General features: G+C 40.5%; 1 pseudogene; it reads left to right on the top strand.

Moving 5' to 3' along the window:
* Positions 1-925: 925 nt before the first annotated feature.
* LOC101538792 (high mobility group protein 20A-like) lies at positions 926-1,397 on the top strand (annotated as a pseudogene).
* The last annotated feature ends 10,213 nt before the right edge of the window (positions 1,398-11,610 follow it).

Here is an 11,610-nt window from a genome sequence, read left to right as displayed (position 1 = left end):
TTACTATAAATATTTCTATTTTGTATAAATTATATAACTTGCTGGCATATTTTTTTCACTGGCATCCATTTAATTTTTATTGTATTGATGTATTTTTCTTCATTTTTTTACCAATTAAAAGTTTCCAACACTACTGCCTTTTTCAAAGAAACAATTTTTGTTGATTTTCTATGTTCTTTGGCCTTACTCTGATTAACCATCAGTTGTACATCTATTATTTTCTTATTTTTCTTAGCTTTGCAGTTATTATTCTTATTCTTTCATTTTTGTTAGGCATTCAAACGAATCAATGCTCATGGCCAAGTTCGTGCTGATGAGGACACAGACACCCCAAACGCCTCTACTGTCGCGTGTTCCGAGGAACAGTTCTTCTCCAGTGTCAAAAACAGCATGATGTAATCAATACCTTTTCATGTTGGTCAATCCAATGATGTCGTACTTGATCTTCTGCGCTTGCAGCATCAGGTCATTGATGGATGCTTGCGATGCAAGCGTACGTGCGTTGAAAGTTTGGCATCCTAGTTCAGCCCTGAGATTTTATCAGACTCTTCTTACTTGTCCTTCCCAATGCTTCTGTACTGGGGGCTCTTTCATGGTCAGGGGAATGAGGCCCATTATTGTTACTGTTTTTGGCATATCAAATATGCCACGGTTAGCTTGCCAGGCTCTGCCGCACAGGCAGGATACCCTCAGTAGCTTGCTGGGCTCTCGGAGAGGGATGGAGGCTTTTGGGGTGGCCTTTAATCGCCCATACAGGTGCTTCCAGTCTACCTAATGCAAGTTTTTGGTCTACTGGCATGTTGTAAAGATCTCCACGGTGACAAACACGCACCTGCCTGCGTCTCTGGGCAGCACCTGTTGGTTCATTTTTCACTGGTTGGCACCATTGCCACCCCACCACCACCATGAGGCAGTAAACCCGAATATGCATAGGCAAGATGCAGCCAGGCAGACCACTCATGATCACGAGAAAGAAACAGAAGTAAAGGAATGATCTGTTTTTGACATCCCTAAATTTACAGAGGAATTCCTGAACCAGAGCAAAGCTCAGGAGGCAGAGCTCTGCCAACTCCGCAAGTCCAGCATGAAGTTCAAGAAGAGGAATGCAGCCCTGCAGAAGCACGTGGAGAGCAAGTGCATCATGGCAGAGAAGCTGGACGTCATCCAGGAACGCAGCCACAATACAGTCTTATAGTAGCACCTGGAGAACCTGTGGCAAGTGCTTACCAGCAGCTTTGCCAGAACGCCCCTGCAGGGAAGTGGAAAGACCCCGACAGTAGACACCATCCATCAACTTGTATATGAACAGACTGCACAGTATTATTTTAGCTAATCCCCAAGACAATGAAAACTTCATAGCTAGGGTTTGAGAAGTTGTGAATAGACTTGATCGTTAAGGATCAAGATCGTTAAGAGTTCGGTTTGCCTGAATTGGACGCTTATGTTTGAATAGATGTGACCCATGGCCAGCAGTTTCTCTCTTTGTTGTCTACGCACCCACATCCAATTACAATGAAGAAGAAATTGAGAAGTTCTACATGGAGCTGGAGAAATTCTATAAAGAAGTCCACAGCTTCGAATAGGTCATTGTCCATGATTTTAATGCCAACATATGACTGAGAAGGTCACCCAAAGAACTCCACATCGGGACCCATGGCCTAGAATGGAATGAAGAAGGTAAGAGACTGAGTTCACCAGGTCGACCTAGACATCCATGGTAACTCGCAGTTCCAGAAGGCCGAATCTAAATGTTGAACATGGGAGTCTCCTGGGGAACAGTTCCATAACGAAATTGACCACATCAGGATCTTTCGCAAACTATATTATGGATTCGCCACCAGGATCTCACCTTTCTACAAGTGATCATCGACGTAAAGAGGGGGTTCGGCAGGGTGATACCATTTCACCGAAACTCTTCAGTGCCACCTTTAAGAATGTCAATGATTGCGATGACTGGAATGGAAAGGAATGGGAGTGAAGATAGATGGTCGGCAACTACACCACCTTCACTTCACTGATAACACCTAATAACACCAAACATTAGCCAAGTGACACAAATGCTGGCTGACTTCGACCCCGAGTATGGAAAGATTGAACTGTAGCTGAATCTCATGAAAACAATGTTCATGAGAAATGGACTAGTTCCTAATGTTCCATTTGCTCTCAACAGAATCAACATCTCCGAATGTAGCAGTTATGAATACCTGGGTCTAGAACTCAACATAACGAACGACTTGGAACCAGAACTACACAGGAGGAGAAAGCAGCATGGAACGCTTTCAAGTGAGATGAAGAAGTTGTTAAGAGAACAAAAAACCTCTGGCTCCAGGCACATCTTTTCAACTATATCATTCTTCATGCACTAACATACACCTCAGAGACCTGGGCCCTATGAAAACAGAATGAAAACACTATTCAGGTCTCCCAAAGAGGGAATCAAAAGAGCTATCTTGGACTGTCACGTTTCACTCAAGTGAGAGAAGGAATATGGAGTTTCAACCTCCATCAATGATCGAGAATCAGGAATGCTGCCTCGTTTGCCAAGGTGTCGAAAATCAGATGGACTGGACACGTAATGAGATTTGGACACGACCGCTGAACTAGAGCCATTACCGACTAGATTCCACAGGACGTTAAAAGAACTCCTGGCCCACCTATGAGATGGTTGAACTTTGTCAAGACCGTGAATGAATGGTTTGATGCTCTTCGTGTTCCTGGAGCAAGAAGATGCTATTGGGCTACACTAGCATGCCACAGGGATGAATGGAGACATTACTAGCGCCCACTTAAGCAAATCAATGAGCATTGGGACGAAAGATGATACAGGTGATTCTTTTGTTTTTAAGGTGAAAGGTGGTTATTGATTTTAGATATATCTTGTCTTCTAATACAGACATTTAAAACTAAAATATTTCCTCTAAGCAACATGGTTGTTTCCATACATATATTCTTAACATATCATCTGCTTTTTCAATCATCTCAACAATTCCTGATTTTCCAAATTCTCTCCTGTTATTGTTTGTAACTTAATTTCATTGTTGTCAAAGTATATAATTTGCATGACTTCAATCATTTTAGCTTACTGAGGTTTTTTTTTTTATGTCCAAAGATAAGCTCTATTCTAGGGAACATCCCATGTGTGATTGAGAAGAATATGCATCCAGCTGTAGTGAAGTAGAGTATGCTTTGTAGGTCTAGTTAATTTGGAGTATTGTTAAAGTCTTAGACATCCTTGTCAAATTTTCTGTTTTGCTATTTTCTGTAAGGCTACAATTTTAGTATACAATGATATGAACGGCCTCTATGTTTTATGTAGATTATCTCTAAAATTTATCACAACACGCCTCTGAAGTGGGTACTTTAAAGATTCTATCTATAGGAGGAAATTAAAATTAATAATATGAAGTAAAGAATAGTTATTATGAGTGGCAGAAATGAGATTCAATATCACATTTTCTGATTTGAAGACCATTCTCTATTCTACTGGACAATGTACCCCTTACTATACTCCTTTCATGTTTATGAACTCCATGGCCCTGAATTCTGAGTTTCCTCTGACATGGAGAGATTTGAATCTGGAGGACTGGAATAGCCCCTCATGACAGTAACAATAGCCTCTCTTGACAGTAACAAAAACAAAATATACTGACTCCTTTTTCACAACATGCCCAAAAGCCAACTTAAAATAGATTAAAGTCCTTGATATCAGATCTGAATCCATAAATTACATTGAGAAAAACATAGGCAGAACTCTTCATGACATTGAATCTACAGGTATATACAAAAATTCAATGTCATTGGCAAGCAAACAGCAACAAAGATAAACAAATAAGACTACATCAGGCTGAGAGGCTTCTGCACCACAAAAGAAATGATCAGAATTTAAAGACACCACAAATACAGGGAGAAAATATTTTCCACCATTTATCTGACAAAGAGTTAATATCCACAATATATGAATCACTTGAAAAACTGAAAAAGAAAGATATCAACCCCATCACAACATGGGGAGAAGAAAGAAACAGAAATTTCCCCAAAGAAAAAATACAGATGGCCAATTGGTATATGAAAAAACTGTGCTGTATTGCTTATTACCAGGAAATGCAAGTTAAAACAACAATATGATATCATCTCACACCAGTGAGACTCACAAATATCAAAATAATTAAAAAACAACAACCAGTTTTGGCATGGGTGTGGTCATAAAGGAATCCTCAAGCACTGCTGGTGGGAATGTCTACTTATTCAACCATTTTGTAAAACAATATGGACTCTTCTTTAAAAACTAAGAATTGAGTTTCCATATGACCCAGCAATTCTGTTTCTTGGTATCTACCCACAAGAACAGCACACATTATTCTGGTGAGGTATGTGCACTCCTCTGTTCATTTCTGCAATATGCACGATAGTCAAAATCTGGAAACAACCCAAGTGTCCAAGAACAGTTGATTGGGTAAAGAAACTATACTACATGTACATAATGCAATATTACTTATCTATAAAAAATATGAACCCATGTGATTTGCTGTTACTTGGATAGATGTGAAGAGTACTAAGCTGAATGAAGTTTGGCAGAAAGACAGAAACATACACAGAATGATTTTTATATGTGGCATATAAAGAAGCATCTTAAGGAAATAACAAATGTCCAAAGGAGGGGGATGGAGTGATAGTACAGCAGGTAGGGCATTTGCCTTGCATGCAATCAACCAGGGTTCGATCCTCAGCGTCCCATATGTCCCAGATGGTCTCCCAAGCACCGCCAGGAGTAATTCCTGAATACAAAGCTAGAAGTAACCCCTGTGCATCACTGAGTGTGACTCAAAAAGAAAAACAAGTCTAAAGGCAAAAAACCTGCAAACTGAGCTTATAATGGTGAAGGACTGATTCCAATTGTGAGGACAGGTAGGGTAAAATGAGAGGAAAAGAGAATCTGGGACAATGGTGGAAGTAGACAGTTTGGTGGAGGGTGGGGTACTGAAATGTGTTATGCAGAAAAAAAATTACTATTAACAGTATTGTCAATCACAGGGCCAAAAACATAAAATAATGTTTTAAAGAAGACTTAACAGTCCTCTTGCATTTTTTCCCTTAATATAATACTGGGGAAGTCTTTAGCAAACTCCTCTGGATGTAGGCCCTAAGGCAGAGTGCAGAAGGTAACAGTGAAAGATGAATCTGCCTGGACAGATTTCTAACATTTGCAACAGTGCAATGGCAAATTGCTTGTCAATTTGGTGAAGCTATAGAACTCAGTTGTTCAGTCCAACACCAATTCAAATGCTCCTATGGCAGTATGTTTTTGGAAGTGAATAATAAGCCAGTACAGCTTGACTAGAACAGATTATCATTAATGATATGGTCTCATTCAATCAGCAGGAAGCCTTAATAGAAAAAAAGACCTCAGTCCTTGAGGACTGGGACCGCCTTCAGACTCAGACCACATCAACTATTTCCTTGTTCACTATCGGCTGCATGCCCTGTGAATTTTGCCAATCCCATCAGCATGTGATCCAATTACTCAAACTAAATTGTCTATCTATCTACAAAGCCTTTAGGGTCTGTTTCTCCAGAGAACACTGAGTAATGCACAGAATTCCAAACATGAGTATAAATGCAGGCCCATCTACAATATCTAATTATCTAACATTTGAAAATCAAACTAACAAACTGTACTTTCCTTCTCTCTCAACAAAAGCATCTTTATCCCCAGCCCTCCACCTCTACTGGGTATGGCGTCTATAAAATGTGGCAAGTCACTAAGTTTAAAGAAATGAGGGATAAGGGGACTGTGGGATTCTGCAACCTAAAGCTCCCCAGCATCACCCCCTATGCTTTGAGTGAAGACACAGCACCGCTCTTTGGGATTCCTTGTGCCACACAAAATTGTGAGATCTCTGGTGAACCACAGCCCAGCGTATAAAACCAAGGCAACAATAATAAAGAGAAGGGAATTAATAGAAATAGACCAGTTTAGCTTAGTAGCTATAAAAGAAATTTGTAATTTAAATATATATAATACATATATACTTTGAAGGCCAAGTTCAATTGTAAAATTCTCATACTGAAAGTTTGTCTAGCGAAATGTAGTCACATAGAGAAAACCAGGCTCCAGGATCTGGATGCTAATCTATCCCCTTCCTTTTATCACTCTGAGTGTACCCATAATTATAGGTCTCACTCATGCTTACAGGGTTCTCTAGGCCATGCTTAAAAGTCTCTTCTCTACTCCCCCCAAATAGCAAACAACTGTCTTCTGGTCACCATTCAGATATACAAGTGTACCCACCAACTATTTACATGTCTCTGGGAAGACAGACCCCGGAAAGGAGCTTATTAAACCTCTGGAAAGTGGTCTTGGATCCTTGGGAGAGAAACTGGTTGAAACGTATGGGCATTGGGGTCTGTGAGGGAAGGTGGTGATGAACATTTCCACCTTGATAATGAGCTGAGCAGTTTGAGAAGTGTCAGAAACTCTATTCATGCATAAGGAAGCTGTTGATAGAAGATGATGCCATACAAGGAGACACTTGGCTTTGGACTGCCCGGGAAAGGGTGTGCTTATATATTGTGATTGCCTTAATGCATATGGGATATACGATACACATCTGCTCAGTAACAAAGGCTGGTCCAGAACATTGGGGCAACTCAGCAGCAACAATCTGTTATCTGTCACACGTCTTATATTGCCTTTTTTACCTTCTCTGGAGTTTCTTATCCATGTCTATGTAACCATTTAAAAGATTGTCCTAAATTCTAGAACTCTGTTGTAATAAAGCTTACAAAAGACAGATGCTTCCAAGAAAGGGAGAGTAACCAAGTTTTGAGGGGTATGCTGAGACCAAGAAGTAGAATATAGTCTAGCATAAGCTGGAAAGATTTTGAAGAGGGAAATGAGTTGGAGTTGGATTTGACCCATGCACAATGATGTGGACAGGTGCTTTCAAAAACAAAGAAACATATAGCTCCCAGGAATTCCTACCAGATGTGATAATTTACAGAAGCAGAGACAGAGAGAATTGAACCTATGGACGTGAAAATAGTAGAAATAAGTAATGTGTTGGAATACTTCTTCCAAGAGAAGGACTACCTAGCTCAAATTGACAGCCTTGATTTCAACTGCTCATGTACTCCTAGAAGTTGAACAATTATTGTAACCATACAGTAGCTATGGAGACCCCTGGGGATGTGGAGACTTTCTCTAGTAACTAGGGCAAACGGATGTTCAAAGGTCACATGCATAGCATAGCTGAGACTAAACCATCCACTCAGGTCATAGACTCGTAATCATGTGATAAAGTTTATTAGGAGAGGCAAAGGTTAAGTAGAGGATGAAAGAATGTGCCTACATGCACTAACGAACAGGTGGTGGAGGGAGGAAAGGAGTTATTATGGCTAGGAAGAAGCCTACAGAGCACTGTCCTTGAGGGTCTAAAGCAGAGGCAAAGTTGAAGTATGGCTGACACCCAAAGATGTCTGCTTCCCGTGTCTCAAAGAGTCAGCTGTCAGCAGTAACAAGGCCAATTAATCTATGTTATTCTTTGAAAATGTCAGGTTTCCCTAGCAACAGCCTGGTTCTCAGAGAAGGACGGACCTGGGGCGTTCCACTGGGCCCAGCGACATCTAGTGGTCAAAGGGCTATGGCAGGGTGAACTCTAACAATTAAAACATATTTCTAGAACTCCACAGAACATTTATGATCAAATTGTGAACTTCCTAATTTTTCTCTCTCAAGGGTTCTATTAACTATCCCATCATATTTTCCCATTGCTGTACCAAATAAAGCTCTTGCCTCTGGTATAACAAGTCCATCTTAGTCAATTTTTCATTTTTTAATTACTTATTCACTTAAGAGATACTTCCTGAGATTCTGCTATATGTTAAATCCCATACCGGATGTCAGGACTACCATGATGAATGGAAAAAACATGTTCTCTAATATTGTTAGATTTGCATTCTATCAGAAAGAAGGGAAAGTAAAAATATAAACTTACTAGAAAACTCATCATTTAATGGCAATGACTATAAAGACAAAGTAGTAAAATGATATGAACAAAATGGAAAACAAATGGAAAAGAGTAGTCAGAGAAAGCAGTTTTCAAGAGAAAACCTTTGATCTGTTAATTGAATGATGAGAAGTCAAAAGAAGACTTGAGTCAATAGAATTCCAGACAGGGGAAACAGCTCCTAAAAATGCCTCAGGCAGCTTTCTTCTGTCTTTTTCCCTTTGAAAAGGCTCCATACTGTTTCAGTAGGGACTGAAGCAGAGAGCATCTCCCCAACAATGAATGAAGGTTCCTTTTCTGCCACATATCTGCCAACAGTTTGTTTCTAGTCTTTTTGATAAGTTCCATTCTCATTGCTGTCAATTTGGATTTCCCCTTATAATAAATGGTGATCAGCAACTTTTAGACAGATGCCAATTGGTTATCTGGCTGTTTTCTTCAGAAAAGTGCCTCTCCATTTTCCTCTCCCCATTTTGATGGAAGTAATGGAATTTTTGTTATTGATCTCTACGAGTGTTTTGTGTATCTTTAGTACTTACCCTTTATCTGATATACTGTGTGCAAGCACATCCTTTTATTCAGCGGGGTTCCTTTTATTTTTAGCCCAGGCATTTTGTGCATGCAGAAACTTTTTAAATTTATATAGTCCGACTTGTTTATTTTTATTTCTTTTGTGTTTTTTTCTAATGTGTTTTTTTCTAATACCACTGAAAATACTTTGAGGTACAAATCCTGGAGCATTATAGTTAATATTCTTCAATGTATTACATGGGTAGATCCTCCAGATAACACAGTGATTATACTAAGAATCATGTCATTTTATGTAAAATTACTCCTAACAATCAATTATTGGTATATAGCCTAAATAAATGGTGCCACCCTAGCAATGGACCCTAGACAAGGTGCAAACACCCCATACAGGGCAGGTTGGGAGATACCCTATAAAAGCCAAGTTGAACAAAGGAACCCCGCACATGTACTGCCTCAGCACACATGTTGTTGCTAAGCCCATGTGGTGCCTGAACACATGTACTGCCTGCATCTCCCCTTTTGGGTGGAGAGAGAGAGCCCAGTACACATTCCTTTATAAAATTATGTTTTTTTGGTTTTTTTTTTTTTTTTGCTTTTTGGGTCACACCCGGCGATGCACAGGGGTTACTCCTGGCTCTGCACTCAGGAATTACCCCTGGTAGTGCTCAGGGGACCATATGGGATGCTGAGAATAGAACCCGGGTCGGCCGCATGCAAGACAAACGCCCTCCCCATTGTGCTATCGCTCCAGTCCCCAACCATTATGAAATTATGAAGGTATGAAAGTACAAGTCTCAAGAGGGGAGATGCGGGAGACATCAGTAGACAGATGTTGATGCTTGTGGGATTACCACTGGAACATCATATTCCTGAAATTCTATTGTTGACAGCTTTGTAAATATAGGTGCCTGGATATAAAAAAATTTCATGCATGAATGATGGAAAATATAGTGAGAGAAGCATGTGGCATAGAATATCTAGGAGTTGGTAGTCCACAGTAATGTCATAGAAATCTACAGAATGTGAATTATAATCATAAGCATCTTTCCTTTCATCTTTTGGCAACAATACCCCAATCTTTTTTTCAATTTTATTTGATATTGAATAACTGTGAGATAGAGCATTACAAAATTGCTTGTGATTGCGTTTCAGTCTTACAATGTTCCAACACCCATCCCTCCACCAGTGTAATTTCCCAGGACCAGTTTTCCTAGTTTCCCTCCCACCCCTTCAAGCCACCCCTCAACCCAGCCTGCCTCTATGGCAAGCACCTCCCTTCTCTCTCTCCTCCTCCTCCTCTCTCTCTCTTTCCCTCTCTCTCATTTTTGGCATTATGTTTTGAGATACAGATGTTAAAATGTTATCATGTATGCCCCCTTATCTACTTCTAACACTTGGTCCTTGTCCAGAGTGATCATCTCCAGCTAGTAATAATACCCCAATATTATCAGAATACCTTATTCCCCTATTGGCAGTGGAACTGTCAATCTAGATGTGCCATTCCCTAGCCAAGACATCAGACTCAAGCTAAATCAATAGAAGAACTTTTCAGTAGAGAAGTTTTTCTCCCTATTGATTTTATAATTGCCAACTTAAGATAAAAATGCATAGACTATTCACTTTCACTTGTATCACTTATCATCATGTTGCTCATTGATTTGCTCAAGCGGGTGCCAGTAACGTCTCCATTCCTCCCTGTCACATGCCAGTGTAGTCCAATGGCATCTGCTCGTTCCAGGAGCAGGAAGATCATCAAATCATTTATTCAGGGTCTTGACAAAGAAGTCCAACCATCTTGAAGGTGGGCAGCCACATATTCTTTTGACTTCCTGCGGAATCCAGTGGGTAACAGCTCTAATCCAGTGGTTGTCTCCAAATCACATTACGTGTCTGGCCCATCTGATTTTTGATGACTTGGCAAACAAAGCAGCATCCCTGATTTTCGATCGTCAATGGAAGTCAGACCTCCAGATTCCTTCTCTTACTTGAGTGAAATGTGATAGTCCAAGCATAGCTCTTTCCATTCCTCTTTGGGAGAAATGAATAGCATTTCATCCTGTTTTCGTAGGTCTCTGAAGTCCAGGTCTCTGAGGCGTATATTAGTGCAGGAAGAATTGTGGAGTCGAAAAGATGTGCCCAGAGCTGGAGGTTCTTTTAAGAACTTCTTTGACCCTCTTGAAAGTGTTCCACACCACTCTCTTCCTCCTAAGCAGCATTGGTGCCAAGTCATTCATCATGTTGAGTTCTCAACCTAGGTATACATATCTGCTGCATTCGGAGATTTTCGTTCCATTGAGAGCAAATGGAACATCAGGAACTATCCCATTTCTCATGAATAAGGCTTCATGAGATTCAGCTGCAGTCTGACCTTTGCACACTAATGGTTGAAGTCGGCCAGTATTTGTTCCGCTTGGCTAATATTTGGTGTTTTTAAAATGATGTCATCAGTGAAGCAGAGGTGGTGTTGTTGCCGACCATCTATCTTCACTACCATTCCTTTCCATCTAGGTGTTGCATGATGTTCTCGAGGGTGGCACTGAAGAGTTTCGGTTAAATGGTGTAGCCCTGCCGAACCCCTCTCTTGACATCGATGATTACTTCCTTGTGGAATGGTGAGATCCTGGTGGTGAATCTGTAATAGAGCTCACGGAGGATCCTCATGTACTGAGTTAGAACTCCCTGTTTGGCTAGGGCTTCGATGACTGCTTCAGTCTCAACAGAATCAAAGGCCTTTAAATCAATGAATGTTAGACAGAGTGACATCTTGAACTCTCACGAAACCTCAATGAGCTTGGTCAACATGTGGATATGGTTGATGATGCTGAATCCTTTTCAGAATCCGGCTTGTTCATATAGGTGTCTTGCATCTAGTGTTCTGCCAATCCTATTCAGGATGACTCGAGTGAACAACTTGTAGACGACAGAAAAGAGGCAGATCAGGCAATAGTTGCCAATGTCGTGGATGTCTCCCATCTTGTACAACAGAACGGTCCTGCTGGTTTTCCATTGGGATGGAACCTTGCATTCAGACATGGAGCATGTGAATTGACGAGTATTGGCAGCAATTCTTCGG

Source organism: Sorex araneus, chromosome X (assembly GCF_027595985.1).
Source record: "Sorex araneus isolate mSorAra2 chromosome X, mSorAra2.pri, whole genome shotgun sequence".
Taxonomy (NCBI): Eukaryota; Metazoa; Chordata; class Mammalia; order Eulipotyphla; family Soricidae; genus Sorex; species Sorex araneus.
Note: the sequence above shows the minus strand (reverse complement) of the source record. Positions and strands in the feature narration are given on the sequence as shown.